Source organism: Cyprinodon tularosa, unplaced genomic scaffold (genome assembly GCF_016077235.1).
Source record: "Cyprinodon tularosa strain WSP-4 unplaced genomic scaffold, ASM1607723v1 ctg435, whole genome shotgun sequence".
Classification (NCBI taxonomy): Eukaryota; Metazoa; Chordata; class Actinopteri; order Cyprinodontiformes; family Cyprinodontidae; genus Cyprinodon; species Cyprinodon tularosa.
Genome location: NW_024039158.1, coordinates 770,040 through 796,386, shown reverse-complemented (window position 1 = coordinate 796,386; position 26,347 = coordinate 770,040). Strand labels below are relative to the sequence as shown.

Here is a 26,347-nt window from a genome sequence, read left to right as displayed (position 1 = left end):
GGTCAGACTGCAGAGTGCAGCGACATTAACTGCTCCCCCCACCTCTTCTCCACCTCCAACAATACGGAGGCCGTCATGGTAGAAAATGGTTTCTACATCGTTTGCATCATCTATCTTGTCAAGTCATGATGTGGTTTGTTTACATAGATGATTCTATAAATAGCATTTTATTAGTCCATTGCGAATGTACCCGTTATTTGCTCCATATAGTCCTCATGTTTTAGTGAGCTTCTTAGCATATGACAGACTAGGTAATTGTATTTGTTTAGTTTGATAGCGAGATTGTGTTCAAGTCTTGCCAGTGGCACAGGGGTTATTAGAGGAGGAAGAGGGTGAGGAAGAAGGCAAGAGGCCGGGTTTGGCATGCAGTCCAGGCCAGGCAAGGAGAGGTGTTAGCAGGGTGACTGGAGCAGAGGAGGCAAGATTTAAAGCTATCCAAAGGAGCCAGAGAGAAGCAACCGAGGTATGTATCGAGAAAAGGAAGGTGTATTCTTACATGTTCTGTATGCTATAATTAATCTTCATTTAACATGTTTTATTTACAACTCTAAGTACTACATGTTAGAAGGTTACTGATGTTGCTACTTTATACCTGCCACAGTCACATTCAAGTGTAAGGGGGATCTCTACAGTCACTAGTTTGTCAGCTTTGCCCTGCCAAAGCGTAAAGATGTCTGCCACAATAAATGAGAAACCCACTCCCATGTAATAATAAATTGGCATTTCAAAGGCAACGCAAATGAAAAGAATGAGACTTTCAGTTTATAGGTGATAAAACTGAAGATACTTATGTATAATATATTACATTGCTTTCAGTAAATCCATTAGTAAATCCAAATCAATTATTACACACTGTAGCTTTAAATAAATGAGTTAATAAAGAAATACAGACTGGTGACCTGTCCAGGGTGTACCCCGCCTCTCTCCTGTAGACAGCTGGAGATAGGCACCAACAGTGCGACTGAAAATGGATGGATGGATGCATGGATGGATGGATGGATGGATGGATGGATGGATGGATAATGAAATACAAGTTGTATATCAAGGGCACAAGAGAGATACTGAACACAACAAAAACAGAAGGAAGATGTTGGAGTCTGAGAGGTTTTCCTCCAGTTTGCCTGCAGCTTTCTCTTTTCTTGAGTAGGTGGCACCATTTGTCTGCTGGCTGAAAGGTGTTTCCCATCTTCATCACCTCGTCAAGAAGAAGCTCAAAAGAAGTCTGCTGCCAGCACTTCCTTGCCACAGTGTTAACCATGCGGTTATTATTACAATACAAGGAAAACACGGAACAAAAACACACCGAAGCGTTTTTTATTTTTTTTATATATATACATAATATACAGGAAAATATACAGGATAAATATACAATATTTATACAATTATCTTACTGTCATTTTAAGTACATAATAAAAAAGGCAGTAGATTTGCAAAAACAATAATGATAAATGCATTTGAGGGTGAATAAAGTTATGAGGGCTTTAATATTTGAGATTAATTTGGTAGTTGGGGTAAGTGAAGGACCAATTTCCGGTATATGTTAACTATTGATTTAGGTTGTTTACTTTTGATATGATTTGCAGATTGTATGTATTTCTTTATTTCAGTACCTAACGCGAATAAAGAGGGTTTCGTTTTATTGAATATACTTCTATGAACGTGAAATTTTCCAAATAACATAATAGATTAATTAGTTTAGCCAGTTCCTTGTTTGGGTGTGCAAAAAATGTTATAGAGAGGGTTTGTTAGGATCCTCAGGCTTGCCCTCCAGAGGGCGCCGAGGATCCTCTTCTGCTCTGTGTTTTTCCCTTAGGGTTGGAGTTACTGTGGGGATCTGGAGACTACCCTCTGTCTCCAGCAGAGTGCGCCGTGGGTCTTCTGGAGCTGGAACCTTCCTGCACACCTGTTGCTAATCCTCTCATCAGAAGACCTCTCCTATATAAGCTGACTTCAGACCTTGCCTCAACGCTGCAGTGTTGATCTTAGTTGGTTAGCTACCTGAGCCTCTGTTACTGGAAGAATCTTAGTTATCTCTAGTATGAGATCAGATTCTAACTATTCCCTGTTTCTGCCTCACAGGAATCCTGTCTCTTCATGAAGCTCTGGATGAGCTTAACCTCCTGTCTCCTCGTGAAGCCCTGGAAGAGCTGCCTCACTGGTAACCTGTCGCTGGCCTGCAGCTCTGGGAGAGCTGCATCACAGGAAGCCTGTTTCTAGCCTGAAGCTCTAGGTGAGCTAACCTGCTATCTGCCCTGGTGAGCCAACCCGAAGATTCCTACGTGGACTTTTCCTAAGACTCCTATGTGGATTTACCCAGGAGGTACCTACGTGGAATAAGCTTGAAAAGTTATATGAGGATTTTCCCCGTTGTTCCCTGCTATGAGCTGGAAGCTCAGCCAGAAGATCCCTTTGTGCTAATCCCCTGTTGACTTCTGCTGTGAGCTGGAAGCTCAAATCTAGTTCTGCCCTGCTAAGCCTGAAGCTAGATGCTAGCCTTCTCTTGAACTCTGCTAACCCACAGTCTCCAGTCCCAGTCAAGACTCTAGTGAACCAGCCCCCGACCCATTCCAGTCCCAGTACTAACTGTGTATTTCTGAACTTTTATTAAACATTTTGAACTTTTTCCCTGCCTCCTCCGTGTGTGTTCTGCATATTGGGCTTGCCTCCGTTTACCCATCATGGCAGGGTTAAACTGGAGTTAAATTTTTGAGGTAAGTACTGCTCCTTTGCTTTTCATGAAAGATGTGGTTACAGAACATGTGAAGAAAAGGTGAGGGGTTACATGTTACCTGACTGGTCTCAGGTCCTTCCTCTGAGCCCTCCTCAGCTCCATGTTGTCTCCTTCTAAATTCAGATGTTCAGAAAACTCCTCTTGCTGCAGGTCTCTGGCTTCTCTTTCCTCCTGAGATTCCACACCGGAAGCTTCCAAATTAGTCTCTCCTTTCAAGCTTCTTCCAATAGAATCCTTTTCTCCATCCAAGTCATCCAGCAAGCTTCCGTTCTGCACTAACACCTACTTCCTGGATTCATACGCTCCCCAAGCAGCATGTGGTAACCCTCCTCAGGCCTACTCTCGTGGACACTCATTCCTCCCTGACATTAAACCATCTACAGTACTTCTCTGTAAGCTGACTCTGATCTCCCTTATTCAGTTATCCATTCAAAACCAAATCCTCTCATTCTTCTTCACTTAGCCCAAGAGCCGTTCGTAATCTTTCAAGTAAGTTCACTAAAGTAGTACAGTACAGTACAATACAGTATAGTAGTTAACTATATATGACATCAATAAGTGCATCTGAAGTCATTTTGGCTTTAGAAAGTAAGTAAAAAAATATTTAACAGTTACTCATTAGTGTTTGATGTAAATACTGTAATAAACAAAGTAATTAAGTTATTCAATAAAGTAACTGTAACTTTTTTGTATTTCCAATTACTAGCACAACACTACTCACAACTACTGTACCTACAAAGTGTCTGCTTATTACTAAAGAAAGTTTGTTAACGGTGGCTAAACTACAAAATATCTTTTAAATCTGAAAAAAATTGATTTTACCTGTTTATGATCTAACCCAAAAATTTTTTATCTATCATTCAGTAATAGATTTAGAAGAGCCTTTGTGCCAAATATCATCTATGCTGAGTACTTTTTTAGGAGTATGATTAAACTTTCAAATATACATAAAGAATTTTTCCTGAAGGAATCTTTTCCCTTAAATTAGGGGACACTGCTCCTTTTCCTCCATCAGGTTGAAAACACCTACCTCAAACATTTAAACTATTGTAACACGGCATCTTTAATGATCCTGAAGCAATAAAGGTGGAGTGTTGGCCTAGTGGTTAGAACTGTGTGCTTGTGCTCTGAGAAGGTTGCAAGAACCCAGTTCAATCCCCACAGCCTCCACTCTGTGTTCCTGTGCAAGATCCTTAACCCCACACTGCTCCCCGGGTGCCGTACAATGGCAGCCCACTGCTCCCAAGGGGATGGGTTAAATGCAGAGGTAAATTTACACATAGTTTATGCATTATTATTAAGCACGTCCAGTAAAGTGTGAACAGATGCATCTGATGCTTCTGCTGCTCCTGTGTTCAATGGCAGACAGGGGCTTTGCTGTATTTGCCATGATTGTTGTGTCTGTGCCGTCAATTCATCAAAATTACGATCCTGCCTCAAAATATTATTTTGCTTTCTGAGGTGTGCGAGTATCAGTCCCACATACCTATGGTGCGCTGTCACTGGGAATCCCCAGCAATAGCTGCCTCAGCCCCCGGGTTTTCCCCTACCGTTCATGGCGGCTGGAAGTAGATGTTATTGTTTTATTCAAAAGCTAACATATTTTGCCAGCAGGTTTCCATATTTTAAGTCAATTTAGGCATTAATAAACTGTTTCATTGGAGTGATCATAGCGATCTGCAACAGCAGTGACTTAGATTTAGACTTTTATTATCAGTATATTGTCAGCGTATACAGAACTAAATTTCGTTTTGTACTTGTTTCGGACAGTAAATGAGCAGCAGCTTAGCAGGAAAAATTATTATTTTTATTTCATAAAGTGCAGCAGTGATAAAAAAAAATGCTGCAAAAACGCATTGATGTGGAATTTCAAGGCTAATATATATGGTGGAAATATACAGTATTTTTTCGTTTGGTATTATCAGTGAGATGCAGAGTCTTGGATTAGAGTTTTATTTCAACAGTTCAGCTGTCTGATGGCAGTAGGGAAGGGGTTGTTGCAGAGTCTGCTGGACCTGCAGTAGCAGAGTCTGCTGCAGGTCCAGCAGATGCTGCAAATCCTCTTCCCAGAGGGCAACAGGGAGAGCAGTCCATGGTTGGGGGGTGTGAGGAGTCACTGATGATGTTACAGACTCGGGACATGCAGTGCTGCGATTAAATTACTTTTGAGGAGGGAAGAGGAGCCCCAATGATCCTCTGCTGTTCTGTTCTCACCACTCTTCTCACTTTCTTCCAGTCTGAGGCCCTGCAGCCTCCACACCACACAGTGAGACAGCTGGTCAGAACGCTCTCTATGGTGCTTCTGTACAAGGTGGTGAGGATGGGTGAGGGCAGGTGGGATCTGCTCACTTCCTGCGGAGGATGAGGAGACCTGTGTCCATCTCCCTGCTAGGTCCCAGATCAGCCTCTCTGATCGGTTGATTTGGCATGTTGAGCAGCAAAAATTCAATATTTCCAGTTCCAGCATCTGCTGATTGTAAAGCGTGTCACACCCCTCAGATGCTCAGACCTTATGAGGCGCTGCTTCGACTGTACAGATGCATCAAGATAAATAATCTGCTCCGTTATGTGTGTGCGCAACATGCATTTTTGTACACACCATTCTGGCAGAAAAGTCACTCCATACAGGACCTTTTGATGCATCTTGATGCGCATCAACCATAGACTTTACATGTAAAATGCCGGCTTTCGTTGCCCAAAGTGCATCCGGTGTGAACGTAGTATAAGACTGTACCTTGCCCCCATCACCACCTGCAGCTTCTGCCTTTTCCTTGGCCCCTTTTTATTTGAGAGAATTTTTTTAAATAAATCTTGATGCGCATCAACCATAGACTTTACATGTAAAATGCCGGCTTTCGTTGCCCAAAGTGCATCCGGTGTGAACGTAGTATAAGACTGTACCTTGCCCCCATCACCACCTGCAGCTTCTGCCTTTTCCTTGGCCCCTTTTTATTTGAGAGAATTTTTTTAAATAAATTGTGAGCGGAAATATGGCTTTAGAGCAGGCCTGCCCAAAATCAGCCCTCGAGGGCTGCTGTCCTGCAGGTTTTAGAGGTTTCCCTGCTTCACCTCAGCTATTAAAGGAAAGCAGAGAAGCCTCCAAAGGCTGTAGGACAATAGCCCTGCCCTATAGAGCAGCATTATATTGTTCCTTCAATAAACATAAGAGGTTGTTTTCTTTTTTTCTCCATATTCTTGCTGGAAATGACTGTTTGGTTTTAAAAAGGAAATATACAAAAGGACAAGTGGACCCCATGCAAAAACATTATAAAGCAGAACATTGTAGAGTTGAAAAAAAGCAGTTTGCTTTATTATTCTTTCTCCATGGAACATTGCTCTGCAACAGCAAGGTGTTATTACTAAGCACCTAAAATAGATAGAGTAAAAAATATACACGCATAAAAAAAATCCATGGAGACGAGTGATATTTACATGTTTACAACAAATTCTACTTTTAATTGTTGTGGAGTTGGCAAGAAGGAAAACAGAATTTCATAATGACAAATCATGAAAAGGGAGTAAAGACTGATTAAGCCATAGAGTAGTGCAGCTTAGGGCACGAAATTGTTCAACCATACAACTTCTCTGCTAAAGCTCTAACATAAGAGGCACACTCTGCAAGAAACAAACTCATTTTGGAATTATGCTTTCACAATCCATTGTGCTTGCAAAAATTGTGAATTCTTTGTGAAAGATGTTTAAACATGTAACATGTCATTGTTTTTTGTTGATTACAAGTTTTGTTTATTACATACTAAATAGTGATATGTATAGGTAGGGGAGTGGTGGCCCAGTGGTTAGGGCATAGAGCTTGTAATCCTGAGGTTCTGAGTTTGAGCCCCACTCCCACAGACTGCCACTCTGGGTCTCTGTGCAAGACCTTTAACCCCGCACTGCTCCCTGGGCACCCAACAATAGCAGCCCACTGTTCCCCACAGGGATGGGTTAAATGCAGAGGTAAATTTCTCCAATCTAAGATCAATAAAGTTCAATTGTTATTAAAACTTTAAGCACTAGCAGTAATGGCAATATACTTCAATTAAATGACAAATATTCTGCTGTAAGACATCCTGATGCTCATGTAGGTTTATAAAATCAAAACCAGAAGTACAATTAGGGTAGTTGAGGAAATCACTATTCAGTCAGAACAATAATTTGTTACTATGGAAAAGGAAAACTAATGACAATGACTTCAACAGTCTTCCCAGACCTTGGGCGTTAGATATGTGGTTTCTAATGATTTAGTATTTTAATTTTACCCTAGTTTATATTATAATGTATTATGTTGTTAAGCTATCTTGGTCATTTCTATATACATTTACATCTCTAAAATATTACCTTATTGGTTTATTTATTTAGATTTGGTTTCCTAATTTTTCCTTCTGTTCTACTCTTTGTAGGAAAAACTCTTGTCAGATTTTATCTCTTGGTAAGACAGTTGCGGTTCGGCTCCACTAATATTAGTCTCATACTTTCATCTTCAGCTGCTCTTAATATTCTCTAATTATCACAACAGATTCCAATGTCATTCCCTACATATCCTTCAGTATTTTAGGTTCACTCTTGGGCATTGGGAATTACTCCCATTACCATTCCCATTATTTCCTGTTATACAGTACATCAAATGTTAAATGGGGTGTGTGATCTCCTGTATACTGTATGTATGGACCCCCTAATTCGTCGAAAAACCCCTGAAGAAAGGTAATCCAATTTTATCTGACCCTATTTTTTTTAGGTTTGTGAAATAAATAAAATATATAATTTGACTTTTGTGCTATAATTCCAGTTTGATATCAGCACATGTTTATGCTGAGGCTGCTGAAGGTTTCCTGCTGAGAATCAGTCATGAGTCACATCTCTCCCTGTCTATTCCTGAAATGACAGTAAAACAGTAAATATAATGTAGCTTCTTCTGCAATAAAAAAGTTCTATATAAATCAAATTATTCAGAGGATTCACTGTTGGTTAGAAATACATAATCACACCTAGAGGACTGAGTGGATCTTTTGTGGGATATTTCAGCAGCAATAACACATGTGGAACAAATCAAACATAACGCAACGTATGAAACACTAATTCATAAGGCATGAGTGTCCCTTGCAGAAGTATAAGGGTGTATGTGCATTACATAATATACATATATTGTTAGGAATGTTATAGCTTTAATCTAAACCATGGAAATTAGTGTATGGGCTTTGATGACCGCTTAGCAGTTCCTTTTTCTTTTCCAAACTAAAGTTTCTCTTACTGCTATTTACTGACTGCACAGCCCTGTCTAGTTATAAATGTTCCACACATTACTTCAAATGAACCTAATTATCCTTTTAAGACCGGTGGGTACAATGGGTACAGATCAACAGCATTAGTAGGAACAACCTCCTCTCTGTTATTCAGTGTCCTATTCTCTATTTCTGCTTTGGACATTAAGATGAAAAGGGAAGTTTGAGAGTGAATTTTATTTTGTAATGAAACAAAACAAAGAAATCGTTTTTATGAAAATTAGGGTTTAGGAAAGCTAAAGGCTAACAGCTGTGTGGGCGTGACAAACCCTTATTCACAGTAGCTGAGTAAATTTCACATTACAAAGAAGTCCTGAATTAGAAAAAGTTACTGCACACTCTTCAGGACTAATTTAGTTACAGGTGTGGACACACTAAATAGATAAATTACTGCATGAAGGGCTAGGTGCTGTTATTTTTACAATCAACAGCAAAAATGCATTCAGGGAGTCAGTTCCAAGGGGAATTTATTTGAAGTCATCTTAAATCAATCTTACCTTAGCTTTAAATTTCTCTTCCACAAATACAGCATTACTGTTAGCCCTAAGGAAATGGGATATACCAAAGGAATTAAATTAGTGTGGGTATATTCACAGATGTTAGGGTTAGGTTTCCTCTAAAACTTCTGGTGCAAACTTTTTTATTCTTTGTATTTTAAAGGAGAAGTCTGGTCATATTCAGAATTCAAACTTCTAAAAGTACTTTAAATATGAAATTATTACATACTGTTTCATAAATCATAAGTGTTTTTAATTATCTTAATTCCTTTTCATTTGAATGTGCTTTACCGGAGACATCCATATTTGTCTAAACAGACTACTGCCACCTACAAGTTTGTGACGTCACTGTGCAATATTGGCTGTTGAGCAAGTCCCAGTGCTGTATATGGTTTTTATCACAACGTGTTATTATCCAAGTCATCTTGTAAGACGAAACCGCAGGGTTTTGTCTTACAGTGTGAGCTGCAACTGCGTGCAACAAATGAAAAAATTGTATGCGCGACTTTGGTGCCCATTAGGGCAAATTTGCCCCACACTACAGTGAATTTTATTGGCAATGTATGTCATAGACCTAGAAATTCTATCATAAATGGAACACATAACATCTTAATTTCAAATCAGCTGATTTTTGACCCTTGTACAATAACTCAACCCTCTACCCGCTCCTATGATAAGTAACTTCCAGTGCAACCAAATGCCTGCAGAAGTCCCCTTGCATCAAAAGTCTTTATAAATATGTATTATTATAAAGCATCCAACTTGAAAGGATTTCTTTTATTGTTAAACACAGAGGAGGTAGCATCAGGCTGAGGGGTTGCCTTTGTTTTGGCAGTGTAAGGTGAGTATAAATGTTCTCCAACATTTAGAAATGCTGTATTTTGCTTTTCTTCTACCTTAAAATTATGCAAAATGTTAGGAGGTATATCATATACAATTTTTATTCAATAATTAAATGTTTGTGGCTGTGGAAAAAGAGAGCTATAAACTCCTGTAAAGGTCAGCATATGTGAATAGCCTGTGGTAAAGCATTGTAAAGCACAAGGAAGTCGAAGAAGGCACCAGTGGTTTTGAGCTGGACACAAATGACTGCACTAAACATAAGCAATTTCTAGAAATAGGTTACGTTAAGGTGCAGTACAGCACATCAGAGACAGCTCGTGTCTTCATAGCTTTGTGAACAAACGTGTTGTACAGAATGTTCAGTTCATTTGTTTGTTTTATGTGACGGCAGGGTGGGGAGTGCTCAGCCCTCTGCTGACTGTCAGCATGTTCCAAGCACACTGGGGAACCATCATTTGCACCAGGCCACCAAATCTGAGCTCTCACAGTGAAAATGATTAGTCTAATCTAATTCATCGCTCAGCACAGCCTCAGCTGTGTCTCTCTCTTCAATCACAGGAACACACAAATACACATAGACTTTTCTATCCAGCACAACCTCTTCCTAGGGAAAAGAGACTCACTATTCAGTGGCATTTCTTAAAAAATCCAATTAGGTTTGATTTCTATTCAATTACTGCTCTGCTAGGGAGTAGAGTGCAGATCCATTGAATAAACTTTACTTGGGAATTCCATTACTTCTGAGAAAGTCATTCTAGTCCATAATTGCAGATAGGAAGCAGTCATAGAGGAAAGCCAACATTAACCCTCACTGTCTTTACTGTGAAGTGGAGCCATAACCGTCTGGAGTTGGGTTGTCAGCTGCAGTTCAGGGTCACACAGGGAAATCACAAAGACTTTGGTTTAACAGAAAACTGCCCCACACAGGAAGACATCTGCTATGTGGAAGACCACATACAATAAACTGTTGACGTCTATCTACTGTCACAAGTGAGTGTGTGGGTATGTGGAGAAGCAGCTCTGCATGTAGCTTCGCAGGACTTGAACTGTAAGAGGAAATGATAAGGTACAATGCATCTGAGTGGCAGCCATAACTTATGACCTCCTGAAGATAAGACCACACGAAAACTTATTTGAGTTCTCTTGTGTTATACGGTGTGTTGTGAAATTTTACAAATTTGTTTGTGATTTCATTAATAAGTATAAGCAGGGTTATAGTAAAATTTTTAATTATTTTATTCAAGGATAGCTAGCAACGTAAATGTTGGTCAAATGATCTGACAATTTGCTCAATAACCAGGTGTTATTAACATACTTACCTTTGTGGCTGGATGCTTGGACTGGCTATTGAAACGTAAACATATATAATTTGGTTAATAACTCAAGCAGATTAACTGCATTAACCACTACAAAAATACTGCCTCTGTCTATTCAACTTCCTAACTCAAAGGAAGTTGATTCACCTCTTAGAGACAATCGGTTAATGTTATAAAATAATCACACACAACCACAGCTCTAAAAAGGTGTATTGTTATTAATACTAATAATCCCTATCAAAGTGTGATTATGTTTAATGAACAGTGATAAAATGTAAACACTACAAACTACTGAAATAAATGTGATATGAGAAATAATCTGTAAACATAAAAAGGCTTCACTGAGGTAGGGTCTTATAATAATATAAGGCCCTACCTAAGGCCCTAATATTCCATCAATTAGCCTGGCTATACTTACTCCATACACCTTGTGGTGCTTTTTCTTTTTGAGCTGATGAAACAACTACATTTCTCCACTGTGAGATCAATAAAGTCAATGAATTAATCAATCAACCAACCTGACTGTCATGATGGGTTTAAGGTTCTTAGCCCACATGCAGAACACAACGGAGGCTGGGTAAAAGTTTAACAGAGTTTATTGAATGTTTCACAAAACACAAGATAATGTACTGGGTCTGGAACTGGTCCGGGCTGGTTCACTGAAGTCTGCAGAGATGATAGTTTGATTAGAAGGCAGGCAGATGAGTTATGAGTCTTTGATAATTCAGGATTATACCTTGACTGAGTCCGGGCTTCTCTTTGAGAGAGAGAGGGAACCGTTGGGTCCAGAGACTGTTTGTTCAGCAGAGTTCTAGAGCAGCTGCAGCGTCTAGCTTCTGACTTGAATGGCAGACCTTGATCAGAGTTTCCAGCTCTTCACTAAGAGCAGCAGGGGAATCCATATAGGAATCTTCAGGTAGGCTCTCCAGGGCAGATTGGCAGGTTAAGCTCATCCAGAGCTTCAGGCTAGAGACAGGTTTCCAAACTAAGGTCAACACTGCGGCGTCGAAGCAAGGTCTGGCAGCTGGTTATAAAGGGGAGGTCTCCTGATGAGTAGATGCGTCTCAGGTGTGCTGGAAGACTTCAGCTCCAGGAGACCCACGGCGCACTCTGCTGGAGGAAGGTGGTACAGCTCCAGATCCCAACACTGACTGGTTCAGGGCACTACTTCTTAATCAACAAATCAGTATCTAACTACTAACTGTACACACAGTGGCAAAATTAGCCTTTGAAAGTAAATTTGAAAAGATTCCTAACCTTTGCTTCTGTCTCTGAAGGAGGGGAGAAGTGGACTCTGTGTTCTGCTTTCCAGATGTGATGGCAATGATTCTGTGAAGACCTCAAATGTCTCTTGGAGAACATCAGAGAACAAGGAGCAACATGAAGACAATGGAACAAACCACATAAGTGGTGGGGTTAGATTGGTATAAAAATATAACATGGTTTGAGAAATTCACAAAGCATGGTTAAGTCCATTAGTCCAAGGCATGGCTGTCCCATCAAAGTCTAGTTAAGGAGAGCCATGGAATATCACATCACTGAGTAGGAAATTACAAAAAGCCGAGCGGGAAATTCTGGACAGCCACACATCAACTCCAAACATACAGCTAGAGCTACACTGTAATGGTACTGTAGCTGGTGGACTGGTGCAGAGACAGCAGCCTGATCCTGAATGTGAAGAAAACGAAGGAGATCATCGTCGACTTCAGGAAGAATCGGCCCTGTCTCACTGTATGGTGTGGAGACTGCAGCGCCACAGACTGGAAGAAGGTGAGAAGAGTAGTCAAAACAACAGAGAAGATCATCGGGGCTCCTTTTGCCTCCATAAAAGACATTTCATCCCAGCGCTGCATGTCGAGAGCCCGTGACATTATCAGTGACCCCTCACACCCCCACCATGGACTGTTCTCCCTGCTGCCCTCTGTGAAGAAGCTTCGACGAATCTGATTCAGGTCCAGCAGATTACAGAACAGCTTCTTCCTCATAGAAATTTGTAGCTGCACCAAAAAAAAAAAAAAAAAAAAAAAAAAAAAAAAAAAAAAAAAGGCTAATTTGGCTATATCATCTTAAACTCTTTTGAATGTATCAGTGTGTCATTTCAAAGAAACCCAATGTGTAAAGGTTCAAAGGAGTCTCAGTACCTGTGGAAGAGACTGTTTTAGCATAAATTTTTCTTCTGTTTTGAGAAAAAGAAAAAAACATAGGAACAAGGTCATGCATCCTCCTGCACTCTTGTTTTAAACTACGATCACCTGAAACAACTGAATTAATTCTTAATAAATATATGCATGGCTGGCCTCCATGGTGTATCAAATATTTATCTCAGTTTGAAGGCTTAACAACAACAACTTGTTTTTTTGGTACTTTTCGCCACAGGCGGAAGTGATATACCTTGCAGCACAAAGGAACCAACCTCCAATTCAAATAAGACAATTTCTGTCACACATAAGTACTGATATGACTCTGAGACGACAGGGTTGCTCATGGAGGCTGTATATCCATGACGAAAAAAACACTTCCTCACTTTTTAATAACATGGGGAAAAAAAACTTTGTTTGTTGGCAAACTGAAACTCCAAAGCTGTATTTTACCTCCTTAAAACTGAATCTTCTTTATTTTTCTGCTCATACACACATGAGCACACACAAACGCTTCCCGTTGAGAGCTCTTACATTTGAGTTTATCCATTATCCATATCCATCAGCATCAATCACTCAGCCCGTACCCTCTCCCTTTTCTACAGCCACACACACCCAGGTACACACACACATCCAAATGCCTAAACTATGATACACTTCATTGCCATGGAATAGACTGTCCCCATGGTTTTTACTGCCTCTTGTGAGACGCGTACACCCCTACTCTTAATCTATTGATTTTGTTGTCTCACCCTAATGAGCCGAGCGTCATCCATCACTGGCTCTCTGCCAGCACTCAGCCAGCCAGCCTGACTAGAAGCCCTGAATTAAGAAGGGACAGGGTACTATCACCTTGCCACTCCATAGGTATTGGTGAGAGTTTTCAGAATACCATTTTTGAGAGGCGCGGACAGTAATAAAGAGGAAAAAAGGTGGCTTGAGTATCTGGTTGAAAAATGTGATGTGAGGAGCTGCAATGGGATAAGTGCATCCTGACATGATTTCAGGCCCCTTAGCTGTTGACATATGACCCTGCAGGCTCTTGCCTTTAACACTTGCCTCCTCATGTCATGAAATTGCTTTGGGGTTCTGTTTTCCTGTGTTGGTGTGCAGGTGACATTGTGTATGTTGTTCAGTCCCAAGAGCAGGTGTTGACTGATGTGGTGATGGGAGATGTTAGAAGACAGCTCTCTACTATTACTTACTTACACCTCTTAGAGTGGAGGGTTGAGATGAAACACATCCATGCACTGCAGCACCACTCTCCCTCATCCATCCCTGCAACCACCAAGCTATTATGAAGGTTTTTACCATGTTTTGTAACCTGACTCAAGGTAGAGTTCTGAAGATGCTATTCTATCCTCTGTTAATACATCCGAGAGAAGCCTAGGAGCAAAGGGTGTATCATATTGGTCAGAACTGTAATACTGCCATTAATATTGATTGTATATATTAGGTTCAGAATTTGAAGGTTTATTACAGCTTTAATGTAAGGCCTCCCTTCAGTAATTTATTTTAGTTTGTATGCTTTGAGAAAACATTTATTAGTTTTTTGAGTTATTGGTTCATTCATTTAGGTCAAAAGAAGGATCCTTAGTAATTAGGATTTTACCAAATAGTGTCAAACATTTGAGAAGCTGTGTTTCCATCCAAATGTTATGCAGGTTTTGAGCAAACCTTCAAAATGTCGATAAGAGAAAAAGAAAATGTGAATTAGATGCATTTTTATCCATTAGATACTTGAACAGCCATGCACATCATAAAGTCCTCATATGTTTAGTTGATGCTTGGCTGCGATAAACAGGAAGTGCACTGTAAATAAAGAAGAAAAAAAAGTCTGTAAAAAAGAGAAGAGGCCCTGTTATTTTTCTGCTCTGACCTTTTCCGCAGGACAAAATTCTTGTGTTCTTTTTTTTTTTTTTTTTTTACAACTTTTTTGTTTGTTTGTAATGTTTCTTTAATGTAAATCACTCAAAATGTTGCCCATTGCCAGTGGAGTTGTCAGAACTTCCTTACCTAAAAGTGGTAAATATGGTTGAAAGGTCGGTAAAAACATTATTACATAAAATTCCTTCAAAGTACTTCACACTGGGAAGTTATGGACATTTCTTGCAGTGTAGAGTTATAGCAAGCTGGTTCATACCTCAGATAAGCAATGGACAAAGGTTTTTATTAAAGGAATAGTACACCCAAAACATGATTAGCCTTCATTTTCTACTCAACCCCATGCTGAACAACACTCTGGAGTACTTTTTTGATATCTCAAATGCATCTGGAGATCTGGGAGGCTTCTTGCTGTCTGCTGACATTCAAATAATGGAGGTCTATGGCGCCCGAGGCAGAAAGGTCCATAAAAGTCCACAAAAAACGTGTCAATATTCCTCCATACTGCTCGTCCAATGTATTCCAAGTGTCCTGAGTGGGTAGCGTCCATAATTTACTTGAAACAAAGTCATTTAGAATGTTTTTAGAGCATAAACAGTAGTGTATAGGATTTCCTAAAAGCGCGCACCTGCGAGTTCACGAGTCTACGGAAACCCCGGCAGACCAAACCAGATGAAAGTGCGCATTCAGCATCTGCTCTGCCGATAATGCAAGCGTAGAAGAAGAAATGTGCTGTTTACCTGTGCAAAGAAAGAAACAACGAAAGAAAAATGTCTGAGGACTTCAGTGTTGAGGAAGAGCATGAGTTCTTTGCCGAGCTGAATGCGCACTTTCATCTGGTTTGGTCTGCCGCGGTTTCCGTAGACTCATGAACTCGCATGCACGCGCTTTCAGGAAATCCTATACACCACTGTTTATGCTCTAAAAACATTCTAAATGACTTCGTTTTGAGTAAATTATGGACGCTACCCACTCAGGACACTTGGAATACATTGGACGAGCAGTATGGAGGAATATTGACACGTTTTTTGTGGACTTTTATGGACCTTTCTGCCTCGGGCGCCATAGACCTCCATTATTTGAATGTCAGCAGACAGCAAGAAGCCTCCCAGATCTCCAGATGCATTTGAGATATCAAAAAAGTACTCCAGAGTGTTGTTCAGTATGGGGATGAGTAGAAAATGAAGGCTAATCATGTTTTGGGTGTACTATTCCTTTAAAATGTTGCAGTCGGGCAAGTTGTAGTTACTTTATCATGTCAGCTAATATCTCTCACGTGCCATCTGTAGATTTTTATTTAATTTTTTTGACAATCTCATAAAGAAGTGTGCAGGGGTGTTTCCTGGACCTGAGAACATTAGGAGCTGTGTCTACCCAGAGAATCTCTTGTAAACTAACTGGAGAAAAATAATGTCTGTTTCATTTAATTTTGACTAATTGAGAAAAAAAATAAATACTAAGGAAATATTCGGGGATGAAAATTATGACTTTTTTTTCACTTAATCAAATTCTGTTCTCTTGAGCCTCTATCATGGGTCAAGTTAACAGTTTATTGAATGTATTATATTGATTACGTATATCCAAGTCTGCCCCACTTGGTACAAACCCACTGTGTGTTTTCCATCAGGGCAAACATGGCAAGTTTACAATGAATCTCAGAGATTATACTTTGTATTTTCCCCAAGACGATCTGTTTTACTCTACAATTGTGTCTCTTTCACTGTCTGACTTATGGCATTTCCATTGAATTATGTTATACGAGTACGTCTGCCCTAAACAGACCAGGGGTGTACCTCATTCGCAGTAACAAAATATTGCATCCAGTCTGATCATCCCTATGTATTTTCAATGAGCTCTAAGCGCTGCAACAACAAGATCTGATTTTTCGTCAGTTTAGATGCTTTATCATATCTGGTGATATCAGGGGAAGTCAGCTTTGTAAATAATATAATTTACATAATGAATCAACCACTTATCTTTAGTAATCGAAAACGGTTACTCACATACAAAATTATTGATGGGTTGTTAGGGTGCATGATCGGACCATTAAAAGACTTGATGATGCTGGAATCTGGTTTACATACTACTTAGAGTAGGAGAAACACTGTCCGATTTTTACTTAAAATTATAACAGCAATTAAACTCAAACTGAAGCATTCCTGTGCTTCCCTGTTAAAAAAAACAACAAAAAAACAGTTATACTGCACTATAGATATTGCCACTTAATATCAGTCCAACATATTCAGGCCACTTCATGACTTATAGATTGTTCTCTAGGCATGCATTTTGTATCATGTTACTTATTTTACAACCCTCAGATATCAGTTGAGATATCAAATTTTCTGTATAATCTAAAAAAAAAGTGTGAAACAACATATATATCATGTCTATTATCTACCATTCTACAGTCATCATCCTATGTTGAAAATTGCATCATACACACTGTATTCTGCTGAGCAGAGATCTTTGTGCATGCTCTTTATTAAATATTTGATATGATCCATTATACAAAGCAAAACTTCAGAGCGTGCATCCCTTTGGATGCACACACTCTGTATGTAAGTATCTTAGAAAAAAAAAAGCTTTGCTTTTATCCTGCATATTTCTTCTCAAATTTGCCCAAAAAGCATATAAAGATATATTTTTTAAATATCCTGTTTTTTTATAACTGTAAAAAAAGATTAGGATTTTTATTATGTAAACCTAAAGGACCAGTAGACAATAGTGAAACCAGACTGGGTGGCCTTCAGATAAGAAGGAGAAAGGTGTACAGTTTTAAAGAGACAAAATGTTTTGGAATTCATCCATAGATATTAATACTAATTTATGTGGATTGTTTTGTGATTTTCAAGTAGCATTTTTATATGTTGACAGATGTTTTCTCACAGAGAAAATATGCATTAAAATGTACGGCGCCTGCGGTAGACACCAGCCCCACTGGTACTCTGATGGAATAGCAGGAGAATATACGTAGATGGATGGATGGATGGCTCCTTTCCTGATATAAAGTTTATTGCATAACATCATATGTCATTGCTGTGCTCGTATTGAATAGAACAGTGGCCATTTTTTACTTATTTGGGAGCTGGAATGATTGTTTAATATTTAGTAAATCACCAGCCTCCTGGACCTTTTGCATTGGATCTGCGGTTGCCCCTGGCAACCCTGTATCATTTCCTGTCAAGATCTTGACATTTCCTGTCAAGATCTCGCAGCTGGTATTTCAAAATAAAAGCACAGCTGAAACAATATGATGGACTACTGCTAAATTGTTGAAAATTGTATAAAAATATTTTTAATCAGCTTGGGGAGCTGTCAGTCTGATAAACCACAGTTTACACTGGTTGCCCTCCAGCAGTCTAAGCCTATAGCAGCATACCTATACAGATAGCTCAGGAAAACCGGAGCCACTCTAACTTTAAGGTTTAAGCATTTTAAAAAGGAAGTTTGAAATATTGCCTTAAAAGTAGACAGGGTGTCTGCCTCACAGGCTGAAACTGGTAGTTGGCTCCATAGGAGAAGTGCCTGATAAATAAAAGATCTGCCTCCCATTCTACTTTTGAAAACTCTAGGAACCAAGGAGCCAAAATCCTTGTTTGGAAAATGAATGAGACGTACTTCTTGAGGTGAGAAACTGAAAGGTCTGGTTGATCTGTGTTACCTGTTTTAGCTGTAAATTAATCTAGAATGCTATTAAGGTTGTGCTTGTTGCCTATTTTAGGCTTGTAGAGAAAAAAAAATGCAGTTAAGCTCTGGAAGCAGTACACTAAGCTTGACCAAAACCATGCTTCTTGCCTGTTTTAACTGTGAAAAAAAGTAGCGTATGAACTGAATGATTAAGTTAACTAACCTTTTAAATTAATAACTTTAATGACCTGGTTCTAATGATTCAGTTAACTCAAACAATACAAACAAGCAGATAAAAACACAGCTGTTTCCATTACAAATAGAAACCTGTTTTGATCAGATTATTCACAGGAAGCATCTTTGTGGCTTAACAAGCATCGGTAGCAGAGTCTGCAGAAGTAGAGAATGTTATACTAAAGCAATACTTGGTACACGGAGAATACATCTTCTTTTTTGTCTTATACTGTAGTATTTACTCACCTATGCTATTCCCAATTTAGAAATAGTGAGTTGTTTTTCACAATCACATCATGATATGAATATTTTTGCAGACATAATAACAGCAGAAGTATGCAGAGCAGGAATGCAACATGCAGAACTCCTTAGATAATTTTTTGGGTCCGAGCTCTTTGGACCTCTATGTTTTCTGTCCAGTCGGAGCAATGATCACCAGATGCTTTGCCTTCAAGCTCGCTTGCAAAAACGACTATCGGCAAGCAAACTCCCCCAAGCAAAAAAGTCTGCTCATGAACTTTCCTTTATAAATACACCCATTCGTGTTAATTTATAACAAACTATTAAAGCATGATATTGGTGTTTTAAAACATTCCTGTTCATGAGTTGGTTCAGGCTTAGTGATTCCAAGATCTAACAGCATACATACATATATAACTTCAGCATACTGACCTTTTTTTTTATCAGAGGGGGGAAGTCTGGCATAGAATAAAAAAACTTAAATCCTGTTTACAAATGACATAAGACAAACATGTTTAAAATTTAGCTTCTACCAGGAAACCGTCTTGTACATTTAAATATTCTACAGTCCAGAATCATGCCAGAAGCCTAAATGCTGAGGAAAAATGTGATTTCTTGTGAATTTTTTAAGGGGCATTTAATCATAAATTGTTTGGGGTATATTAATACATTTGATTCTGTCTGTGTAATATAACCCAGACCCAATTGCAGCAAATCTAGGACTACACTGCGCAATTGGTCCTTGTTTCTAAATATCCTAAAAGTTGTATGTTGTATAATAATTATGAATGAAAGGATAATAAAAAATATTTTTTTTTATTAATTTTGTTATTAAACTTTTGAAATTAGTAATTACATTATATAATTGTTAGAATAGTATATTTTTTATGGTAATATCATTTGACTTCCAAAAGACACCACAGTGTCAGCACTATAGACAATAACTTCAATCAATGAAATTGAGGACAAAAGAGAAATACCACTCAAACAAGAACTGTACGTCTGTTTTTTACAGTGCATTTTCATTTAGAACAGATTAGAACTTTCTTGAGTGAAGTAACTCAGGATGGATGAAGTGTAATGAGATTTCATCCTACATTAGTACCGTAGGCGCTAGGGCGCCGCTACAATCTGCTGATTAATTTGATTAAGACATAAAAAACAAATACAAAATAAAATCTAAAATGAAAATATTTCGAATTATATTTATGTAATTTTTTTAGATGTGCAAGACAAATATTGAATCTTTAATGACAAGTAAAGCTATTTCATTCGTCATTCATTCGACGTATTTCCACCTTGGGGCGCAAACATTTTTGACCATAGACTCTTGTTAAAAGTTGTACATAATCAGTAACTCCTCTGCAATGCAAAAGATAGGACCATCCTAGGGTGCAGCTCTCCTGCGCCCAGAGCCGAAAGCCAAGGCGCTGACGTCACAGTCGTGTGTTACGAAGTGCAGCTGATTGAAAGGTTTATATAATTATTTAGCAACAAGGCTTTGCTAGTGAGGCTATCGCTTTACTCTGCTTTACCTGCCGTCTTTTTCAAAGTTAAGAATCTGACCCAGCATGGATAAAGACAGGCAAGACGTATTTAAAGAACTTTTCAGAAAGTTTTATAATGTTTTTTGTTGTTGGCATTTATATAAATATGTTTGTGTGTATATTAGTATACTAATATTTGATTGGTTTTTGGTATAAGTCTATTTTGAAGTTATAGCCCACCGGAGAAAACTCCACAAGTCGCCACTGTCCTACAGTATTTCTACCAAAATAAAAAAAGAGTACAGTGCAGTAATACTAGTCCCAAACGTATATCTTTTTCACTCACGTTGAAAAAGATACTTACTAAATGTAACAGAGCACCTTTAACTAGTAACAAACAACCTTTGACTATCATAAGTTTTATAAATAAATGTTTCCAAAAATATCTCCCCAAAAAACACCTTTACCACACTGTCCTAAAGGAGACTTTGATGAAAATTGCAAATCCAATCCTATTAAATTATGAGTCCTACTAGTATTTGGTGGTGTCAAAGGGGATAAGAGACTTACAGAGTACCGTGGAGCGAAGCCAATCTCAACTGGGAGACTATCACTCGCCATAAAGATAAACTGCTCATCCCAGTGCCGCTCCAGCACCTCAGCTTTCAACACGAGCCAAACACTATAGTTTACAGTGTGTATGAAAAGAGTACGCACATGCTGTGCTGTCATGTGACATCAGTTTGCCACAAAAAACAGTTTGTGACTTTCCCGTAACATTAGCTGGCGGGGTTTCATGCACCCTAAAGGCTAACACTCATCCAAATGCCAAGACACACATTAAAGAACACGACCACATGTGCGGGCAAACACACACATGCACTAAAAAGACCAGCAGACTTTGGGAGCCATGGCCTGACCTCTGGTACCGAGTCAAAGGGATGCTGTTAGCAGCACACAACAGCACCACTGATCTCCCATGCTCCTCTTGTAAATTTTGCTCTTTCTCCTCAGGGGTTTAGAAGAGTGCTGTGTTGTTTAGTGAAAAGGAGGAGTAGGAGGGAGGAGGCAGCAGAACAGAGGACTGAAACCACTGTCTGTGTGCAAACGCTAAATCACTTTGTCTGCATGAAGGCCTGGATTGTGCATCTGTGTGTGGACTTGTGTGTGCACACTAGTGTGTGACCCTCTACAGTATATATGCATAAAAAAAGAGCCGAGAACAAGAGAGCAACAGTCTTGGATGAAAACATAGACCAATGTTACAGGCCAAATATGATTAACTGCTCTAATGGACACACTTATTTTCATTATTCTGCATGGTTGGAACAAACCAGAGAGAACAGGCGCACTACTACAAGCAGCCCTGAGGCAAAGGCATCCAAATAAAAAGGACCTCTCTCTTTCTAATTCTCTACTGAACACAACTAAAACATATTCATCCCCATTTAGAATATTTAAAGGTTAACATCATTAGGATTTTCCATTTGTACTGATGTCACAATAATTTAGCATGTGCAGTGCATTTGTGATGCTTGTCTGATAACACAAAGTAGGAGTAAGTCATCTGACAGGATAAACAGTAACATCATGTTAGCCTCTGCACGGTGATAGAAAAATAACTTGCATAGAAACAACCTACCAACATCTTAAAATAATAATTTATACTTTATCTGTTCACATTTAGTCATCATGCAAATGCAAACCTCCATTGCTCTGATACAACTAATAAAATACTGAGAAAAAATATTAGCTTTCATAGTCCAACTGCAAGTAATTATATCTCGTTCAAAAAACAGTATTTCTGTCAAGAAATTGCAGATTTCTTCTGAAAATATTAAAGAGTAAACACAATCATAAAGAAGCACAACCTGCAAGACAGGAGGAGGATTAAAACAGGGTTAGACTATAGAAATGTTTGCTGAATGTTTACAATTTTGACAGTTTTGAAAACATCAAGTATTAAAGAGGCACAACTAAAGACATGCCAAGATCAGGCAAGTTCTGAACATGAACGGACAGCAATAATCCAAGAAGCAACCAAGAGGCCCATAAGACTAGCTCTGGTGGGAGAATCTAGCCTCGTGAGACCATCCTGATCTCACGAGCTTTCAATGTTTCGCTCGCAGATCAGTCTGGAGACTCCGTCAAATACATTTTGGAGCCGTTCACCAAACGAACGTCCAATCAGCGTTGGCTTTGAGGCGGGTTGAGGTGTGACGCATCGAAAAGCGCGACAGTTCAGTCTAAAGAACATGGCGGCTTCAGCCGATGAAACTAGCGTTAGCATGGCTATCGAGCAAGTTTTATCGGAATTACAGAGTATTTCTTCACTGAAAGAAGAGCAAAACACTGCTCTGGAGGCTTTTCTCAGAGATATTGATATCTCTGACAGAGATATCAATCTGAATTTTTCAGAATACATTCTTAACATTGTGTAGAATGGTTTTATACATTAAGTTGAGATTCACCAAAAAATGACTTTAGCTGGGTTTTCATAGGCAGGGTCACGCTCTCGGAAATCTAAATAACATACAATCCACTTTTGTTACCTATGGTGTTACTCACATAAATCATCAGACATAAAACAGCTGGAAAGGATAACTTACAACCACAGAAAGTCATAGAGAATCTTTCTCAAAATCTGGACGCCCTACTTGGAGCATGTGGTTATACATTTATAAACTTACTGGCCCTGTCACATGAATTCTCAATGTCATAGTTGGGACACTTTTTTTTTTTTCATTTCCCTTCAGAGGGAGCAGGGGATCGTGTGGTGCAGGGGGTCAGTTCTTGTGTTTTTTTTTGCAAAATTGAAAAGCTAAAACTAAAGTACTGAAAGAAAACCCCCAAAACAAAAACAAAAGTTATTGTTGAAAGAGCTAAAAGAAGTCCTGTAGGTAATTTTACACAAACCTGCCAAATACACACTAGACTCTCAGGGCATATTAGGCTTTTAAATGCACTTTTTTGTCCCAAACATTGTATATTGCCTTTAGATTCAGACTGCTATATGTTATGTACAATGGTTAATAAAAAATAACAACAACAACAAAAAAAACTGAATGTTGGAACAGTAACTATACAGTCATGTGTTTACATCACTTTTTTTTCAATCAAAATGTTTTTATCGCTGCTGCTTACCTTTATCAAGGCTGCACAAACTTGTTGCTTTCCTTCATCCACCTGCGACACAGCCAATCAGCTTTGAACCAAACCTCCATGAAAGCCAATCGGCATTAAAAGTTCATCGTAAAAGGCCTCCGATCGTCACTGTTTGCTCCTGTGCGCAGGCGGCAGATGCGCCGTGTGACTTCATTCAGATGACACCCTTTCAACCCACCTCCAGCCCCTCCTCCACCATTGTAGCTAAAGTGTCATTCCTCACAGACTCTTACCGCATTCCCTGTCTCATCTCAACCGGTCCGGCAGAAGACCGCCATGTTGGGCCTGGTTCTGCCAGAGGTTTCTTCCCAACGGAGAGTTTTTCCTCTCCACTGTCGCTTCATGCTTGCTCATCATGGACAGGTTCTCTCAACCTGTGTTATCCAAACTGGACTTCCAGGTCCCTGAGTGAAGATCTAGTATCAGCTCACGCAGCTCACCACTGGATCTCCCCATAAAGCTCAGCAGACCGTCTCGCTAACCAGCAGTCTACAGACTGACCAACTTCATCTATCTCCACTCCACTACCAGTTTCAGGCCTGGGGGGAAACAGCCCTGTTCTTTGCTCCTGTTCTTGCATATCTATCAAAATTAAGTGCTATGTTTCCTGCCGAGGTCTGAGCGCCAAAGACAAAGTAATATTATCTCCTAATTGTCTTTTCTCTTCGTGTGAGTTTTTCGGATTGAACTGTACTTAACAAAATTTCTTTTTGTTTACACTTGTGTGTACAAAATGACAAAATAAAATAAGTCTAAGTCTGTCTGTCTTCTGTCTAAGATGTACAGTGTCTCTACACTGAAATGAAGCAGTTGTAGCCGCCCTAATCTGAACTCTGCGTTGTGTATAACAGTCAAAGGAATCAGCAGACGAGGACCATAGGTGTATTGCAGCAGTAGGGCAGGTTTATTCTGTTTAAAACAAAAGAAAATTCAGGACAGCAGTTCTTGGGTTCGGGCTTCCCCACACATACACCTCTCCCCAGCGCGGCTCGGCGCGAACTCAGACAGGAATGTGTTCAAAACAACTAAACTCCTCTCAGAGGTTCAAAAATAATAAAATAATACATTCATTCATTCTAAACAATTAAATAAAATGCAAACGGATATAATCTGCCCAATATTTGCAATTCTTTCAGGCCAAATTGAATTAATAATAAAAAGAACTTTCCATAAAAATATACTGAATACATTAATTAAACAACTCACATACCTGTTTAAAACAAAAGAAAATTCAGGACAGCAGTTCTTGGGTTCGGGCTTCCCCACACATACACCTTAACAAATGAGAAGAACGAAAAGAACCACATTGGCACAGTAGACCCAATAAATGTCACCAGTGTAGGAATTAAAAACCCACAACAGCGCTGCACTAAACATATAACATTTAACCAAAGGTATATAACAACGCGAGTTTATAAAACATACATTTTTGATATTTTTAAGAAACAAATAGAAGACCACACTGTATGCTTACCTCTCCCCAGCGCGGCTCGGCGCGAACTGAGGAAAGCAGCGGGAACACACAGGATATGACGCGAAAACAGGAAACAAGAAAATAAAAGCTTCTCCGCCAAAATAAAATACAATTTAAAAACAAATATAAAATAAATTATCAAAACGGATTTGGAGTGAAATATAAACATTTTTTGCACACTTGCTACATCCACCCCTCCTATATTTCACCAAAATCCAAGTCAGTCTAAATTTTACGATCCCAATACATGGAAAACTGACAAACTTGATGAACATTTAGCACAGGGTTGCTATACCCTAGTATAACACTCGGCTTGAGAGCCACCTACAAAACAGGTTTCGAAGGGACATACGGTTGATCAGGCCTCTGCCCTTCTCAGATCAATATGATGCCATTTACACCATACAATTCTGTGCCAACTTTACACCCATAAACACAAGATACAAATTAGAGGAAAACAATATCCCATTAAAATTACATTGCTGAACTGTCCATGAACAGAACTCTAAACAGATTAACTCAAAACCAAGTAAGAATGGTCTGGGATTTTTGGCTCACAGAATTTGCCAAATCCCTAAAATCAAAAGGTCTTTGAACCATAGATTCAATGAGTCTGTTCACCCTTTTGCTGACCCGACCCACCCGAGTCCTAACAACTTGGTCAGTATTCTCTAGAGGATGACCCATGTCCATGTTTGCATCTGAATTTACAAGAACCTCTGTATCCATAGAATGCGCTTGACTCACTGTATGTAACTCTTCTTCTGCCGAATGGCCATCAGTATGTTCACCTGAGAGTACCATTACACTGTGAGGGGTCGCAAGACTCTGGTTGGATAAGCCTGGTTCTGACACTTCTTGATCCAGAGAGACATTGCTGTCACAGTTCATCGTTTTACTCATCTCCCATGCATTATCTCCATCACCCAAACTTCCCTCTTCCAAAGCGTCAAAGGAGTCCGACAGGGCTTGTGCCTCCTCTACCCCGACAACAGAGATCTCATCCTGGCCTGTCCTCACAGGTAGAAAACTGATGTCCAGTATCAGGTTTCGGTGCACAACTTTTTTGTTACCCTCTTTGTCCTCCAACTTGTATGTGTGAGTTTGGAGATTTCTGTCGACAATTGTGTAAACTGTGGCATTCCACTTGTCAGATAACTTTTTCTTCCCTCTTTCACCCTTGTTTGCTAGCAAAACTCTGTCGCCAATGTTCAGGTGAGTACCTTTACTGTACTTTCCTGTTGTATCCTTCTGCCTGTTTGTCTTGTTCTTCCACAGCATGTGTTTGAGCTATCCTAGCTGCCTCATACAGATGTGACATGAGAGTTTTGGCATAGGTCTTATAATCAGTAGTCACTGGATCACACAACACCTGTTTGAAGATCACATCCACTGGGAGCCTCGGAACCCGACCAAACATGAGTTGGAATGG

General features: G+C 39.3%; 1 long non-coding RNA gene across 1 annotated transcript; it reads right to left on the bottom strand.

Annotated features, from left to right (window-relative positions):
• Positions 1–24,273: 24,273 nt before the first annotated feature.
• LOC119792936 lies at positions 24,274–26,136 on the bottom strand. Its single transcript, XR_005282045.1, has 3 exons — positions 24,916–26,136; positions 24,652–24,715; positions 24,274–24,350 (listed from the first exon to the last, which is right to left on the bottom strand). It is a non-coding gene; the product is annotated as an uncharacterized LOC119792936 (long non-coding RNA).
• Between the last annotated feature and the right edge of the window lie 211 nt (positions 26,137–26,347).